At 41.5% G+C, this 16020-nt stretch overlaps 1 protein-coding gene across 2 annotated transcripts in view; it reads left to right on the top strand.

Moving 5' to 3' along the window:
* LOC119655166 (cadherin-86C) overlaps positions 1–16020 on the top strand; it is a 784156-nt gene that overhangs the window by 538291 nt on the left and 229845 nt on the right. The window lies entirely within an intron of this gene.

The raw sequence follows: 16020 nt of genomic DNA, 5'->3' as shown, positions 1-16020 counted from the left end.
ACACCACCAACGCATGCGAGAAGAATTATTTGCATTACCATTTCATCATTGACAAATGAACTACAAGTTGATCTTAACTCCGGGTTAGTCCAACTTAAAAATCGCAGAGGCATTGCCTCTCTGGTTCTCTATCAATCACGCCAAAGGCATGAGGTATTAAGTTACTCATTATTTTGCCATTCGGCCGTATTAGCGCAACATTATCTGCATGCTCATATTTAATAATCAGTTGTAGTTAAGAACGTTCAAACACAAACAAGATTTAAGCTACTTTTATCTTAGGAATCGACATGTAGCCGTTTCTAGTTGTTGTCAAACAACTCCAACACAGCGCGGACGTTAGGCCGTCGCCTGCCGCACCTGGGCCATTCAATTGCGGTCTAAATCTAAATCTAATGACATGACAACGCGACTGACGACTGATGTACCGAAAGTATTTTGAGGCAATTAACTATTGCGTTACCTTGCGTTCACGTTACTCAGACCGGAGCTTAGATGCCGGCGCTTGTTGCAAATACATTCATACTTCTATCCGTAGTAGATAGTTGGCAAAATGCGAACAGCTCAGATCCAGAGAATTATGAATTACATGATTACGAAACAAATAACTCTTGGCGCCAACAAGTTTTTTACCCCTGTTGAATGCGCTTCACGTTGTAGGTTTTTTCTTTATCATTCAACTAAGAGAATTGATTTAAGAAGCTTTTTATGATCGATTATTAGCTGATGGCTAATTAGAGCTACTTATCGGGACTTATGAGGATGGCTATGGTAGAGTGTTCACATGTAACTCAGGTGGAATGCTGGTAAAATCCAACAACTCGTTTTATTGACAGGTATAGGCAATAAAGAAAGGGATACAGTGATATCGACCAGTTATGAATTCGTTTTCTAATCTAAACGGGTTTTTTCTGGGATTCTCATGAAATCAAAGCCGCATTATCTTGGATTTAGACAATTCCAGTGAAACTATAAAACACATTAGCTACTGACCACAAATTTCTACACTAGAGGTTTTTATTTTTATCTAAATGAGGGGACATGGGATATCTCTAAGTATGTTAATTCGTACGGCAAGCTACACTTAATTAGGGGCAAGCAAAGAAAAGTGAAGGCATTTGAGTTAATGGTTAGTGCTTTGAAACATTTCGTTTTACAAAGCGGGACACTTGTAATGGAATGGTGTGCATATACCAAAGAACTAGATTAATTTATGGAATTATGACATTTGCGTAATAGTTTGGTTAATTAACAAGTGCAGAGAAAACAAAACAAATGGGCACTTGTAATATTTTCTTATTACAATTATTACAGTTTCTTTGCTCTACAACTACCAAAATTGAGAAGAATTAGGAAAAAACTAGGGCCAGACTATGAATATGGAACTCTGAACCTTTTAATAAGTGTTGTGAGAAAAATATTGTGAATGAATGGGAAGCATTGGAATGAATCGTTTAAATCTTCTCCAGCTAGAAGAGACTGGCGCAAGAATATGCCAGCGATCAGGACAAACAATATTTCAAAAATATTTCTCTCGGCGACAGTTAACAACCTTCCATTCTAACAAGAACCTGACACTAATTGCAGCTATGCCAGTCTATAGAAATTTAAAATCTCATTTAATAAAAGCGATATTCCGACCGAGATCCTACTCGTGCTTCCACAATTCACTTACAATCCACCAATCATCACACTGATTAGATCCTCTGTCACCTGGATTTACCTTACATGGCGTCAGCTAGTAGCAACTAACTTCAAACTCAATCCCAATCTAAGCTTGAGCACCGAAGAAACATAAAAACTCGCCCGTTGGCGAAAAAAACGCCAACAACCTTGAACGGCATTGGGACTTATTTGCATTTGAGTTATGTGGACAACGACGGTAGTTGGGCTTAGTATCACGTCTACCGCCGACACGCAAAAAAATTTCGCTTGGACAACAAGCTGACCAGCGTCAGTGTCCGCTCTTGGCCCGGCTAAAGTAAAAGAACGACGACGGCGCAACACAAAATTCCCCAGAATAATGTCAACCAAACAAATGGCGTACAAGCACAAGAAGTTGAGACCTGGAGAAGTTGGGGTTAGGACTGTTGAGATACTGTCGATGGTGCGGTACTTGAGTGAGTAACGTTGACTACCTTTGAGTGGCCAGATAATGGTTTGTGGTGGTGTTGTCGATTCCGTGTTTTACATTACAACTCCGTTTGTTTCGTTGAAGATTAATCAATAATGAATTAGTGAATTGCCAAGCAATTTGTTTTTCTACGAAAATTAAGTAAAATCCTCTGGAATTGACTTCAGTTTCATGAAATCACATTTAAGAATAGCGGTGAAGACTAATAAGTTTATTTGCAATTTTACGTTTTGCGCCATTGATACATTATCTGTACGTAATGACGTGAAAACGAAAGATTTAGGCGAGAAACCTGTTTTTTATTCTTGTAAAGAAAAAGTTTTATTTTATTAACCGACATTTTTTTAACTTGAGTTCTTATGGTCGACTCGTTGCTTGCATTCTTCTGGTGCTTCTCATCCTCTCCGATAACAGATAATAGACCCGCACTCGATGCTTTGCATATTGCACCCTCAAGAGGTTGTAAGTCGACATGCTTCGAACTTAAAAGCGGCCATTCGTCAACAAATGGTATGCTGAGTGTATGGTAGAAATTTTAAATGACATGCCGAAGGGCTTCAATAACCACTGGATAGCCACTAAACATGCTCTGGTCTCAGTGACAAGTGATATTGTCAGATGATATAGCCCAAAAATATACTAGCACGTCGGCGAAGTGCTAGAATTTCGGTTTTGCAAAGGAGACATAATGTGCGCCGCGCTATGTAGCAGCCAAGAGAGCCAAATTGGAGCAAACATGAACGATTTCAATTCTATATAATTTTTCAAGGAATAAATTGCAGTTAATCCTGTTTTTCAAACAGTCGATTGTTTTCCGTGATCATTACCATCTTGACCTATATAGCTAACCGCTGTCGGTGCGGTCTGCATAAATCTCCTTTCAAATATAGATAGATGTTAATAGAGAATATCTTTCGCAAATGGAGAACTTACGAGTAGAAGTTCTCTGACGCTGATTGTAAATTCATAAACACAATAGTTCCTCACTCATTTGAAAAATAATCGTTGCAGTTAATGAGAGCCGAAATAATGCCAAACAACTCACACTTCAAGAAGAATATCGATTGTATCGTTGGCTTTTGTGATAGAACTGTCAACGGTATGACTGAGTTTGATTCCGCTGTTCGTTTTGAATCTGATTTTCTGTTCGTTTAGAATCTAATTTCCGTTTTGATTCCAAGTATCGTCTTCTTCTTTTTCTTCACCCTTCTTCCCATTCACAAGCGGGATCGGTTCGTCGTAATCGGTTTCGCCATTTGGCTCTGTCGAGTGCCTGATCTGGGTGCAATCTTGAGGCTTTAAAATCCCCATCCAGCGTATCAAACCACCGTTGTTTCGGCCTGCCTTTTGGTCGTTTATATCGGATATTCTCATTTCGGATGAGATCGAAACGTGTTGCGCCACTAGTCCAACGTAACATCTTCGTCTCCATTATCGTAAGACGTCGCTCATTGTCTTTTATAGTTGGCCAACATTCAAAACCAAAGAGAGCGACAGGACGGACGACATTGCGGTAAATTTTAGATTTAAGACGTTCGTTGATACGTCGATTGCAAAGAACACCAGTTGCGGAACGCCACTTCATCCAGGTTACGTTAATACGTGAAGCAATTTCATAACACAGTTCTTCATTGGCAGATAGCGTTGACCCGAGGTATTAAAATCGCTTAGTTCTGGGCAGATCACTGCTGCTGACAGTGATTGTGCCTGTTTCATGGGGATCGATCGTGAAAAATTCAGTTTTGTTTAGATTCGATCTAATACCGTGTTGCATGAGGCGATCATTCCATTTTTAGACAAGTTGCTCGAGATCATTTTTGCTATCAGATACTAGAAAAACATCATCTGCAGCAGTGTGTGGAGCGCTGGACGTTGAATATCCCGTGTGACGGTGTCCATAACAAGAACAAAGAGGAATGGTGAGAGGGAATGGTGATATACCCGCCATACTTCGAACTTTCGAGCGTGGTAGAGCAATTGAACCCAGCGCACGAGTTCTTCTGGCACTAAGTGTTATCGTAATGCATACCAGATGAGTTCGTGTGGCACACGGTCAAACGCTTTCTCCAGATCCTGAAAGGCAATGTAAAGAGGGCGATGCTTCTCACGGTGTTTCTGCATTAGTAACCGCGCAGCGTGTATTTTGTCAGTAGATTCGCAGTTCTTGACAAATCCGGCTTGATTTACGGTTATTTCAACGATTTCGCGAATACGGTTGTAAAGAATGCGTTCAAAAATCTTCGTGGTATAGGAAAGTAACCGGATCGAACGGTAATTTGAACATTCTGCTGGGCTACCTTTCTTTTTCCATATTGGAACAGTGGTACTTTCTTGCCAGTCAGATGGTGTTCTTCCTTCCTGAATAACCCGGTTAAAGAATTCACTGAGCTACAGTGTTGAGTCCCAGCTCTTCGCTTTCCAGAGCTCAGATGCGATGTCGTCAGGTGCTGTTGCTTTCCCCGATTTCATTTGTTTTATTGCCTCCTCGACTTCAGTTGCGCTGACTGGTGGAACTGCTCCAAATGTCGGCAATGATTGTGGAAGTGGAGCATGAGCAAATTCTTCACTTGAAATCTGCTCGAAGTATTCTCGCCATCTATCCGTTGTGGCTCGACGGTTGGTAAGCAAAGTACCGCTCTTGTCATTAACGCAATAGAAGTGTCCGATATCCTGTGTGCGTTCATTACGGCTTTTAGCAAGTCGATACAGATCGCTCTCGCCATCCTGAGTGTCCAGTTTATAGTAAAAATTTTTGAAATAGTTCGCTCGGGTAACAACAACCACTTTTTCCCAGTTGGCATTCTTATAAATTTACCAAGTAGCAGGCGTTTTATCGTCGAGAAATTTGTGGTGGTGTTTTATGGTCGAGAAATTTGTGTGGCGTTTCTTTTCACGGACCTTCATTCCAACATCATTATTCCAAAGCCACGTATCTCGGTTGATGTACCGTTTACCCGGCTTGGTGACCCCGAGGGTTGCAGAGGCCACTGTGTGGATCATGTCTTTCATTTGGTTCCATGATTCTTCCACATTCGTAATGGTCGGCAATCGTATGAGTGAGACCGTTCCTTCTTTCTTCACACCAAATCGCCACCATTTAATGCGCGGCGGGCCAGTGCGTTCCTCACGGTGTTTTATCGGTGGCTTAATTCGCAGGACGGCAATCAACGGAACGACTTTGCAATCAGTGACAGTGGTAAAATTTTAGCGAGAATATAGTCAATTTGCGTTTTACTGTTCCCACTATAAAATGTAGGAAGATGAGACAATCGTTTTATGAACCATGTATTCATAAGTACTAGATCGCCGGCAATGATAATATAGTCGTCAGCAGGCACGTGACAAGTCTTTTCATCGAGAAGTTGCCAGAAGGCATCTTTCTCGGTATCAGGTCGACCTGCCTGTGGTGCATACGCGGTGGAGTAGTGAATAGTGCGATCAGCTGATGTAATGGTGAGCTTCATCAGCCGATCATCAAATCGTTCGACTTCTTTAGCGGACACCCTCTGAGATGGCAATGCCAACACCATATTGAGTGTGCGAGTTACCAAAATAGAGAAGTTTATAACAATTTTTACCGCATTCGCGTTCACTGTCGCAGCTTTTAGCACCAGACCATCGGGTTTCTTGCAGAGAGCAGATTTCAGTGCCCCTTTTCCAAAAGGGTTTTGCGAGTTTCTCGGTCTTTCCAGTTAGGGTACCAACATTTAGCGTGCAGACACGTATTTGTTTTGTTCGTTTTGTTCGGACTAACTTGCTTACGATCCCGAGTATATAAGTAAATAAACCGTCAATGAATTAATTAAACAATGAAATTTGTTACGATCTTTACAGGTTGAGAGTTCACACACAGATTAATTGCAAAATCGAGCTTAAAATACAAAGAAGGTTGGCGCGGTGTTCAATATATCCAATTTTGCATTCTTAATTATTGAACTGATGACCTGCTGACGCATTTCCATGCATCAATTATCCCGGCACCTGTAATTGCCGACACAGGTTTGAATGATGGTATAGTTTTCTTCTGCTAATGATTTCACACGTGCACCTGCTCTGCTTCACGTTAACTTATATGGTTATCCCACTGTTTTGAGGATCGGTTCTCTTCTCAGCTTTCGTATTTTTTCTGATTACTTCTCACCGATCTTGTTTTCCTTTAGATTACTTCGACAGTAAATAAGTAAGTTCAAAATAGGGACGTTTCCGATTTGTAGTCCATCGCTAGCTGAGGCTAACGGATTATTCTTTATTTCAAACGTGGCCACCATTCAATGATATAATTTAATACATCTAAACCGCAGTGAGCATGCAGATAAGGACACTTTTATAAGAAGTATTCTAGGTGAACCTGTTTGCGTGGGGTTGTCGTTGAATTGGAGTTTGAAAGGGCTATGTTAAACAACTTCTGTAATCATAAATCATTTGGCTATTTTCTTGTGTACAAGTTCACTCCGAGATTTTTACGATAGATTAAATACCCTGAAAAGCCTGTGTTCCTAAAATGAATGGATTTTCGCTGCTTTGTGGTACTCAACTGATGGTGAGGGAGGCCTTTTTCAAAAACCACCATGTTTTCATTAGTAATGTATATATGTCTGTTTTTGGTGGGGGTGAAGCATAGCCTCTGAGCAATCAGAGCATGATAACTCATTACTAACGGAATTTCTTGGATTTGTTTATGTATCGCAAGACTTTCGTTAGGGTATGTGGTACTATACGTTGCAACTGGAACACATCAGCACCAAAGACCTAACGTCTGATGCATGCATAAGCGGGACATTCAAATAGAAAATGCTGCTTGGAATCCGCTTTCTTATGAGAGTAGAGATACGTATCATCTTGTACAATTCCTATTCTGAACATCTAGTGAATTATGACCTGTCAGAATGCTAAAAATAAACTTTGCTGTATGCAAATTAGGTTCGGACAGGAAGATTTTGGTGTATCTAGCAGCATTTAAGCTTTGCCAGCTATCATTATGGGAAGCTTGTTCCCAGTTTTTGATAGCAGCGTTAGCTAATGCTATTGATATTCCAATTGCTGGTAACAGTACGGAGGAAATTGAACCCTCATTTTCTAAGGCATTTGAGATATCATTTCCTTCTACACTTCAGTGCCAGGTGGCCAGAGTAGTTCTACCGTATTGAATTTAGAAATAGAGTTCAAACGATTTCCACATTGCTGAACGATTGTCTAGGTGATCAAAGGACTACTCAACGACCTCAGTGAAACCTGGCTATGGCTGCAGATTGCAATGCGCCTGCCCTTTAAGCCCTCGTCAGTCTCTCAGATTGCCGCTCTTATGGTCGATACACCTCAGCCTGAAGGCCGTTAAATATTGTCTCAAGGGAAAAGTCCACTTTTCCTTTTTCTTTGAGAAGTAGGCTGCTGCCCCCGAAACCTCTTCTGCTTTTAAGTCGAATTAGTTTTTGAGCTGCTCTCATTGCAATGCTTTGAGAAAAATAAATCCAAGGGCTATAAATTGAATAATGGATTTCGAGCTGGGTTGGATGTTGCGCTCATGGCGTTTGTAATATCCAGACATAGTTCTTTACAGTGTGGCAAGTTTACAGCAAAAACTCTTTTGCTTCACCTTAACCCACACTATGGATCCATACGCAGGCATCGGCCTAATCATGGCCAAATAAGATGTTATATCCACATTAGTACCTGAAGCCTAAGCCCCCACGTCGAGGGGCTACATAGCCCGTTACATCTACGTCTCTATTCGGAAAAGGTTTCTTGTCAAGATTAACTCCCAGAGATTTCACTTCTTCGGAGATTAGAAGGTTTATGTCCCTCACCAATGGAAGGTAAACAGCATTCAGTTTCCTCCTTTTTAAGGTTTGTGTTAATATCTGTCCATCTATCTTTTACACACACTTTTCTCAAAAATGGTTGCAACGTCTGACGCCGAATATGGTGGGAAGGTGAGAACTGTGAATGTATTCATATGAAGTATCAAATGAAAAGTCTCGGTTACCGCTTTCAAAATCAGATCGTAGTTTTAAGCTGATTGCGAAATGGCACTTAGAATTGTAACAAGTCGATCAACATACTCCACACAAGCCGTGATAACACACTCTTTTGAGGGCAGCCTTTCGTCACTTCTCTTTTTAGGCAGCGATCAACACTCACGTCACCACATAGCAATCTCTGTACTGGCATAGGATACTCGTAGATTCATAATTAAAATTATATTTTCTTGTGCATAGGTTCATCCCAGGGTTTCTGGAACTGAATACGCTTCGAAAATGAATGCATTTCCATTATATTCCGTTCAAGCTTACTGATCTCTCATCATATAAATGGCTACGCGATGTAGAGAAATAAGCTGCGCAGAACTCCCTGCTTTAGAGCATAATTTCGAAAATAATTCGCTGAGTTTGCCTAATAGATTCAAGTTTCCTGCGGTACTCAAACTGATGATCTTCTTTTTGTTCAGCTTTGTCCCGTTCACAAACGGGGTCGCTTCGACGTGATCGGCTAGGCTATTTTAATTTATCAAAGGCCTGGCATGGATGCAGTCGCGAAGCTTTCAAATCCCCATGCAGCGTGTCCAGCCACTTATGTTTTGGCTGGCCTTTTAGCCGTTTCTCGTCGACTTCGATGTTCAAACCAATTTTGCCAAGTGAATTCTCGTTAGCGCGAATTACGTGGTCATACCATCAAAGACGCCCCTCTTGCAATTCCGTAATCAGTTTTTACGGCCCAGGTTGCACTAATATGTAAAGCAATTTCATAACGCAGTTTACCATTGGTTGATAGCGTTAAGCCGAAATATTTAAATCGCTCAGTTCTTGGCAGTTTATTACCGATGACTGAGTCAGTGCCTGTTTCATGGGAATTGGGTGCCAAAAATTCAGTTCTATTCGGATTCAATCTGAGACCGTATTCCATGAAGCGATCACTGCAAGTTGCTCGAGATCATTTTTAATATTAGACGCTAGGCAAACAGCACCTCTAGAGAGCAGTGTAAAGAGCGCTGGATGTTGGATGTCCCATATGACAGTATTCATAACGAGAACAAAGAGGAGTGGTGAGAGGGAGCTTCCCTGATGAATACCGACAGAGACACGAAGCGGTTTTGATACACCGACCACACTTCGAACTTTACTTTTCGGGTCGGGGTAGCGGTAACACAGCGCACCAGTTCTTCTGGGACTAAGTGTTGTTGTAGAGCATACCAGTTAAGTTTGTGAGGCACTTTTTCAAACGATTTCTTCAGGCGCAGAATGTAGTGTAAAGGGGGCGATGATTCTCACGGTGTTTCTCCATGAATAACAGCGCAGCGTGTATTGCGTCAGTAGTTGGGCAGCTCCAGGCAAACCCGGCTTGATTTACGGTTTTTGAACGAAATCATGAATTGTACGGTTGTCAAGAATACATTCGAAAATCTTCATGGTATGAAACAGCCACCTGATCAGATTTGCACACCCTGTTGGACTACCTTTCTTTTTCCATATTGAAACTGTGGTACTCTCTTGCCAGTCAAATGGTGTTCTACCTTCCTGAATAGCCCAATTGAAGACTTCACCAAACCATAGTGTCGAGCCCCAACGCTTCGCATTCCAGAGCTCAGATGCGATATCGTCAGGTCCTATTGATTTCTCGACTTCAGTCACGCGAACAGGTGGAATTGCTCCAAATGTCGGCAATGATGGTGGAAGTGGAGGGTGAACAAATACTTCTGTTTATTTCTGCTTGAAATATTCTCGCCATCTACTGCTCGCTGCTCTTCCGGCGGTAAGCAGAGTACTGTTCTTGTCATTAGCGTAACAGAAATGTTCGATATTCTGTGTCCGTTGTGGTCCGCCTTTGACAAGTCGATACATATCTTTCTCGCTATCCCGAGTGTCCAATTTATTGCAAAGATGTTTGTAATGGAGCACTTGGGTAACAGTAATTCCTTTCTTACTTCCCGGTTGGCATTCTTGTAAATAAGCCAAGTGGCCCGCGTTTTATCGTCGAGAAACTTGTGGTAGAGGCTCTTCCCGGACTTTCAATTCAACATCATCACTCCAAAGTCAAGTATCTCGGTTGATGAACCGGTGACCCTTAGGGTTGCATAGGGTGCTTTGTGGATCGTGTCCTTAACTTGGCTTCATTAATCTTCCACATTCGTAATTATTTATAATCGCATAAGTGAGATCATTCCTTATGTTTTTTCACGAAATGCGCACCGGCCTAGTGCGTTTCTAGCGCTGTTTTATCGGTAGCTGGTCTCATATAGAACGGGTTTCCAGTCTGTGACGATAGCAAAATCTCGATGTCTTGTGAGAATATAATCGATTTTCGTATTACTATTCCCACTATAAAATGTAGGAAAATGAATCAATCGTTTGATGAATCATATATTCACGAGTACAAGTTCATCCACTATACGTTCGCCACCTTCATTGTGCCTTCCAAAACTTTCTCCCCCTTGGCATCTGTTGCCATCTGGCTTTTCACCTACATGACTATTAAGGTCGCCTGCAATGATGATATAGGCACTTTACAGGTCTTTGCATCGAGAACTTACCAGAAGTCATTTTTCTCGGCATCAGGTAGACTATGAAGATGTGAATAGTGCGATTAGCTGATATAACGGGCAGCTTCATCAGATGGTCATAAAATCGTTCGACTTTTATAATGGCATCACAGAAACTCTCAGAGATTGCAATGCTGGCACCAAATTGATTCAATGGGCTACTGAAATAGAGAAATTTATATACGTTCTCGCATTCTGTGTCGTAATTCCTAGCACCACGTCATCGGGTTTCCGGCAGAACACAGTTGTCAATGCGCCTTTTCTGGAGGGCTCTTGTCAGTTCCTCGGTTTTGCCGGTGAGGGTACCAATATAATTATCGTGCAGACTCGTATTTGTTTTGCCCGGACCAATTTGCTTTCGTGCTGACGCCATTTATGCGTCAAGAACCCTGAATCATTTCTCTACAGAGAGGCCCGTCCGGCTTCATCCCGAGGTTGCCTTTGGATACACATTTGTAGGGGAGGGGTCCCGTGATTAACCCCAGCACATTGGTTGGCTTTACTATGGACTTTGCTGTCCCTCTTAAGCTTTGATTCTTGCGTAGTCTCATCTCATCTCATTTCGTTTTATACGCCGTATTGGAAATTGGTCAACCTAGAGGTAATTTCTAGATGTTTCCTGCCTCGCACTTTGCTGAACAAATTGACTTCACATTTTCCTGTTTAATTTCTACCGATGGACTATTTGGTAACTGAGGCTTTCAGCTTACAACGTTTAAGGTTTATACTGATTTTCGGAGTATGATTTCTTTGTAAAAGTTTGCATGCTCTACATATTTCTGTGATTAGTTTGTTGACTTCTAAAGCACAGCAGATATGCTTTCCAAAGTGTGTCTTTTATTTTCTTTACTAGCAGATCGATTTCTTCCTGAAATTAGTAAACGGCTTTAATAGGGTCATTTCCGCAAACGTCTTCTAGATTATTCTTTGTGAATACTGTCCACTTCGTTTTTAAGGTTTTTTTCGCAAAACAAAGCTTTATTAAAATCGATTTAGTGCCTGTTTGTCAGGCTGCCACACGCACTATTCTCAGAAATAGCTATACCGATTGACACAAAATTTGGTGAGAAGGTGGGAACTGTAAACGCCCAGACACGCAGTGAGTAACATCTTTCTACGCTGAGATTAAGGCGGGGGGCGCTTCCTCATACATGCAAAAGGAGTTTGTAAAATTTTTTTTCACGAAATATAGCCATATTGGGTATCAAATGAAAGGTCTTGATTAGTACTATCCGAAGCCGTGTTTTGATATTTGTTGAAAAGACGGGGAGTGGGAGGGGTCGAAACGGATGATTTCTTTAACGAGCCCATTTCGGAAACTAACCAACCGAAAAATTTGAAAAAATAACGAAGCTGCGTTTATACGGTCTCCAGGTCTCAAAGTACTCTCCATACCTGCACAAATTAAGTTAATAATAGTATATTACTATAATTTTGGGGAACTTGTCCCCCTTAAGTAGACCCTAGCGTTATAAGTAAATTAAGTAGTAGAGTAAGTAATATAGATTATGGTATAAAGTATGTTATCTACAAGTTTGATCAAAATCGTATTATTTCTAACAAAGTTGCAGCAGCTCAAAGTGTCCTCACCTTGTAAATTTACTGCAGCCCAAAATACTAAATATCAATATCGCACTAAGGTGAGTATTCTGACATTCTAAATGCATATGCATTACGGGCTACACTCAAATATGCTTACAGAAGAAACAAATAAAACCTTTCATACCTGAAACGCAGAGCTCCCGCTTTCCCGACTTGTTTAATTATTCAGCCTGGTAGCGTAATTCATATCTCATTTTTTCACTGCCTAGCATCAATACGAAGCCGACCACTCGACATCATCTTTCCATTTTGATAACAACAGAAAGTATTCTTCTGAAATTTCCTTGGCTATGTGAAAATCAATAACGTCAGGTGTTTTTGTTACGTTAATGGCCAATGCACAGGCTTATTGCCAGTGTCAAATTTGCACTTTTGTGCTCATCTCGCTTCAAAAAGCGCTGCGCATTTGGAAATAGTTAGCCTGGATTTCCAGGACCAAGTCTTCCAAGACCCTTAAAGAAAAGAGTAAGTCCCACCTCTTAGCCTTGATAAATGTCAGAACATATAGGGGGGCCAATATAAAGTTGGATCACTATCTCCGCATGGTGCTCCGGGCTCGAATTACGACACCACCTACAATCCCCTCTGACAATGAAGTCAGAGTGAATACTGCAGCCATTCACAACACAGCCTCCGTAACACCTTTAAGAGGGAAATGGATGCCGCAATAACTGTAGCTAACCGATATCCTGAAGATGAAACATCAACAAATGATCTTCACAACCACCTAAAGAACGATATGATTGAAGCGGCTATAAACATACTTGGCCCCAGCCCCAAGAAAAGTCGGAACGGCTGATTTGATGATGAATGTAAGCTGGCAACGGAATAGAAGAATGCAGCATACCGAGTAACATTGCATTCTCAATGAAGGCGGTCACGCACAGAGACCTACGAAGAACTCCGTCGAGCGGAGAAGCGACTTCATAGATGGAAGAGGGAAGCCTGGGAGAACCAACTAGTCTGTCAACTAGAAAAGTGCAGGGGCAAACGCAACAGGCGCGGAAGTTTTACCAACTAGTCAGCAGGATGAAGCCTTATACACCTCGATGCTCATCCTGCCGAGACAAAGAGGGAAATCTGATTTCCGACAGAATGGGGCTATTAAAGCGATGGGTTGAGTACTTTGATGAGCTACTGAACAACCAGAACATCGGCGAGTTGGAGGTCCCGCCAACTGAAGACGACGGGCAAATGCTGCCACCGCCAAGTATAGAAGAAACAGTCCGTGCAATCCACTGGCTTAAAAACCAGCGAATCAATGCCTGACGACTGGTAACGAGGCACTATCTGTCTCATTCATAACAAGGGGCATATCACGCAGTGTAGCAATGATAGAGGTATCACATTGCTGAGTACCATCTATAAGATATTCTCCGCTATCGTGCTAGGCCGGATAGCCCCATACGCCCAGAACATCATTGGCCCATACCAAAGAGGCTTCACTCCAGGCAAATCAGCAACAGATCAGATTTTCTCTCTGCGGCAAGCGATGGAAAAACTGTTGGAATATAGACATCAGTTTCACCATCTTTTCATTCGCTTCCAAGCCGCCTAGCATAGCCAGAGTAAAACTGTGCACAGCCATGAGAGAATGCAGTATCCCGACGAAATTGATAAGACTGATAAAAGCAGCAGGATCGTTTTCGACACCATTCAACATCAACAACGGTCTAAGGCTAGAGGATGCCCTATCGTGCGTCCTCTTCAACCTGGCCCTGGAGAAAGTGATTCACAATGCAGATGTAAATGCGACAGGCATCCTCCTCTTCAAGTCAACTACTGGCCTACGCTGACGATATCGACATTATGGGAAGGACAATCCTAGGTGGACAGTCTACCTTTATCCAGATCAAGTAGGCGGCGGAGGATCTCGGGCTGCACATTAATGAAGGCAAGACGAAAAGTGCATGGTGGTGACGTCAGCGCCAAGGACCAAAGAACGAACAACATCGATTCCCACTGGTCAAACGACAACAATGAAGATAGGAGACTGCAACTTTGAAACCGCTGATAATTTCTCCTATCTAGGATCGAAAAACACAACCGACAACAACTATGACGATGAAATCCGCGGAGATTGTTGGCCGCCAACAGAATCTATTTCAGCTTACAAAAACTCTTGGGCTGGAAACGTCGACTATGATTTTCCTAGTCCTTATGTATTCCTCGGAGATCTTGGTTCTTGTTAAAAAAACACAAACTCTTGACGGCGTTCAAGAGAAGAATCCTCTGAAGAATTTTTGGCTCCCTACATAAGGATGGACGATTTCATAGCCTACATAACGATGAAATCTATGAGCGATACCACAACCGTCTGGTTGTGGATTCTCATTTGGATCCTCATAATTAAAGGGCTTACCCTTTCTCGCTGCAGTTAACTAAATTAACTACCATTTGAGAATAAGTAAACTTCAACTCATCCATTGCATCCGTAGCTTTAGTTTCCCTATAGGACCTCTTATCAGTAGATTTTATTTGCAGAGGGTAACGAGATCACTGGTGGTAGTCGAAAAATATGGCAGTAACTCTCTAAGGATTCGGTGAATATGTGAGTACACACTGCAATCACGTTCTTAAATGAGTCTTTCAATCAACTTTCTTTCAAAGCCCTTAAAAAGAGGGTACTTTCACTTTCTTAAACACAGGGGGTCATTTTACTGTAATAGGAGGGTCATACCTAATTTGCTGCGTGAAGTAGCCGCTGAATAGAGTTGAGTTGGCTTTGGAATTATTTTATGAACGGGACCTGCGACTCCAGCTAACCCATCGCTAATTGAGCTCTCCGTCCTTGAAGAATCCGGATTCGTTTTTTCTTCTAGGGAGCCTATTTAGTACCCAACTCTGTCTTTAAGCTTATCTGAAAATTTAGTAAGAAAATTCTAAACCATTATTTTTAATGTTTATTAATTAAAAAGTTATTAACTTAAAAAAACAATTAAATCCTCGCTTGGTAATGCAGACAGATTTTTCGATTTGTTTCCTAGTTGTTAACCGATTTTCTCCGGTCACCAAATCCAATGTAGCTCACAGAAATGATGATCTATTTATATGACTTTGAGGCATTAATGAACGCACATTCTTATGCATATTTCTCATATATTTTTAAGGGAGCTACAAATATTGGCTCATCGCTAGTAGATTACCGCTCCTACATCAGAATAAGCCATCTTGCGGATTTTTACTTCCGGTGGAACCATTGTTTTGAAAGTCGCTAAGCCTTAACTATCCATATCCTACAGTAGCACATGAATTTAAAGAACTTCTGATATCCTCTAAGAACTGATGTGATGCTTATTAACAGATTACCCTCGTGCAGTTTTGCCGTATCACAAACAGCTACAAACGGGACGTACTGGCAGTGACCTTCGATATTCATGAATGCGCCCAAGACAAATGCCCTTTTTGAATACCGCCTCGTCAAGTCATGGGGGGTTGTCCTAAGATTTGTCACTTTTTAGGCGTGTTACTCCCAACTAGTGTTATTCTAAATTGACTGATCGACTATCCTTTCCATCATTTAAGGAAAAAAGTTATGTGATTTAGGCGGGAAATTTTAGAATGTGTAAGTGATTTTCCATGATTTGGAGATGAATATCACTTTCATATCTCAAAAACAATACGAGCCTACGCCAAGTATTCATGGTGCACATTCTTAATACGCGGTAGGAATGGTATCTTTTCATCCTATAAATTTGTAGCTGTTAAACGAGCTTAATCTGACTTTTTTGCGTATCGGATGTAGGTTTCT

The sequence above is a fragment of the Hermetia illucens genome, chromosome 1 (genome assembly GCF_905115235.1).
Source record: "Hermetia illucens chromosome 1, iHerIll2.2.curated.20191125, whole genome shotgun sequence".
Classification (NCBI taxonomy): domain Eukaryota; kingdom Metazoa; phylum Arthropoda; class Insecta; order Diptera; family Stratiomyidae; genus Hermetia; species Hermetia illucens.
Note: the sequence above shows the minus strand (reverse complement) of the source record. Positions and strands in the feature narration are given on the sequence as shown.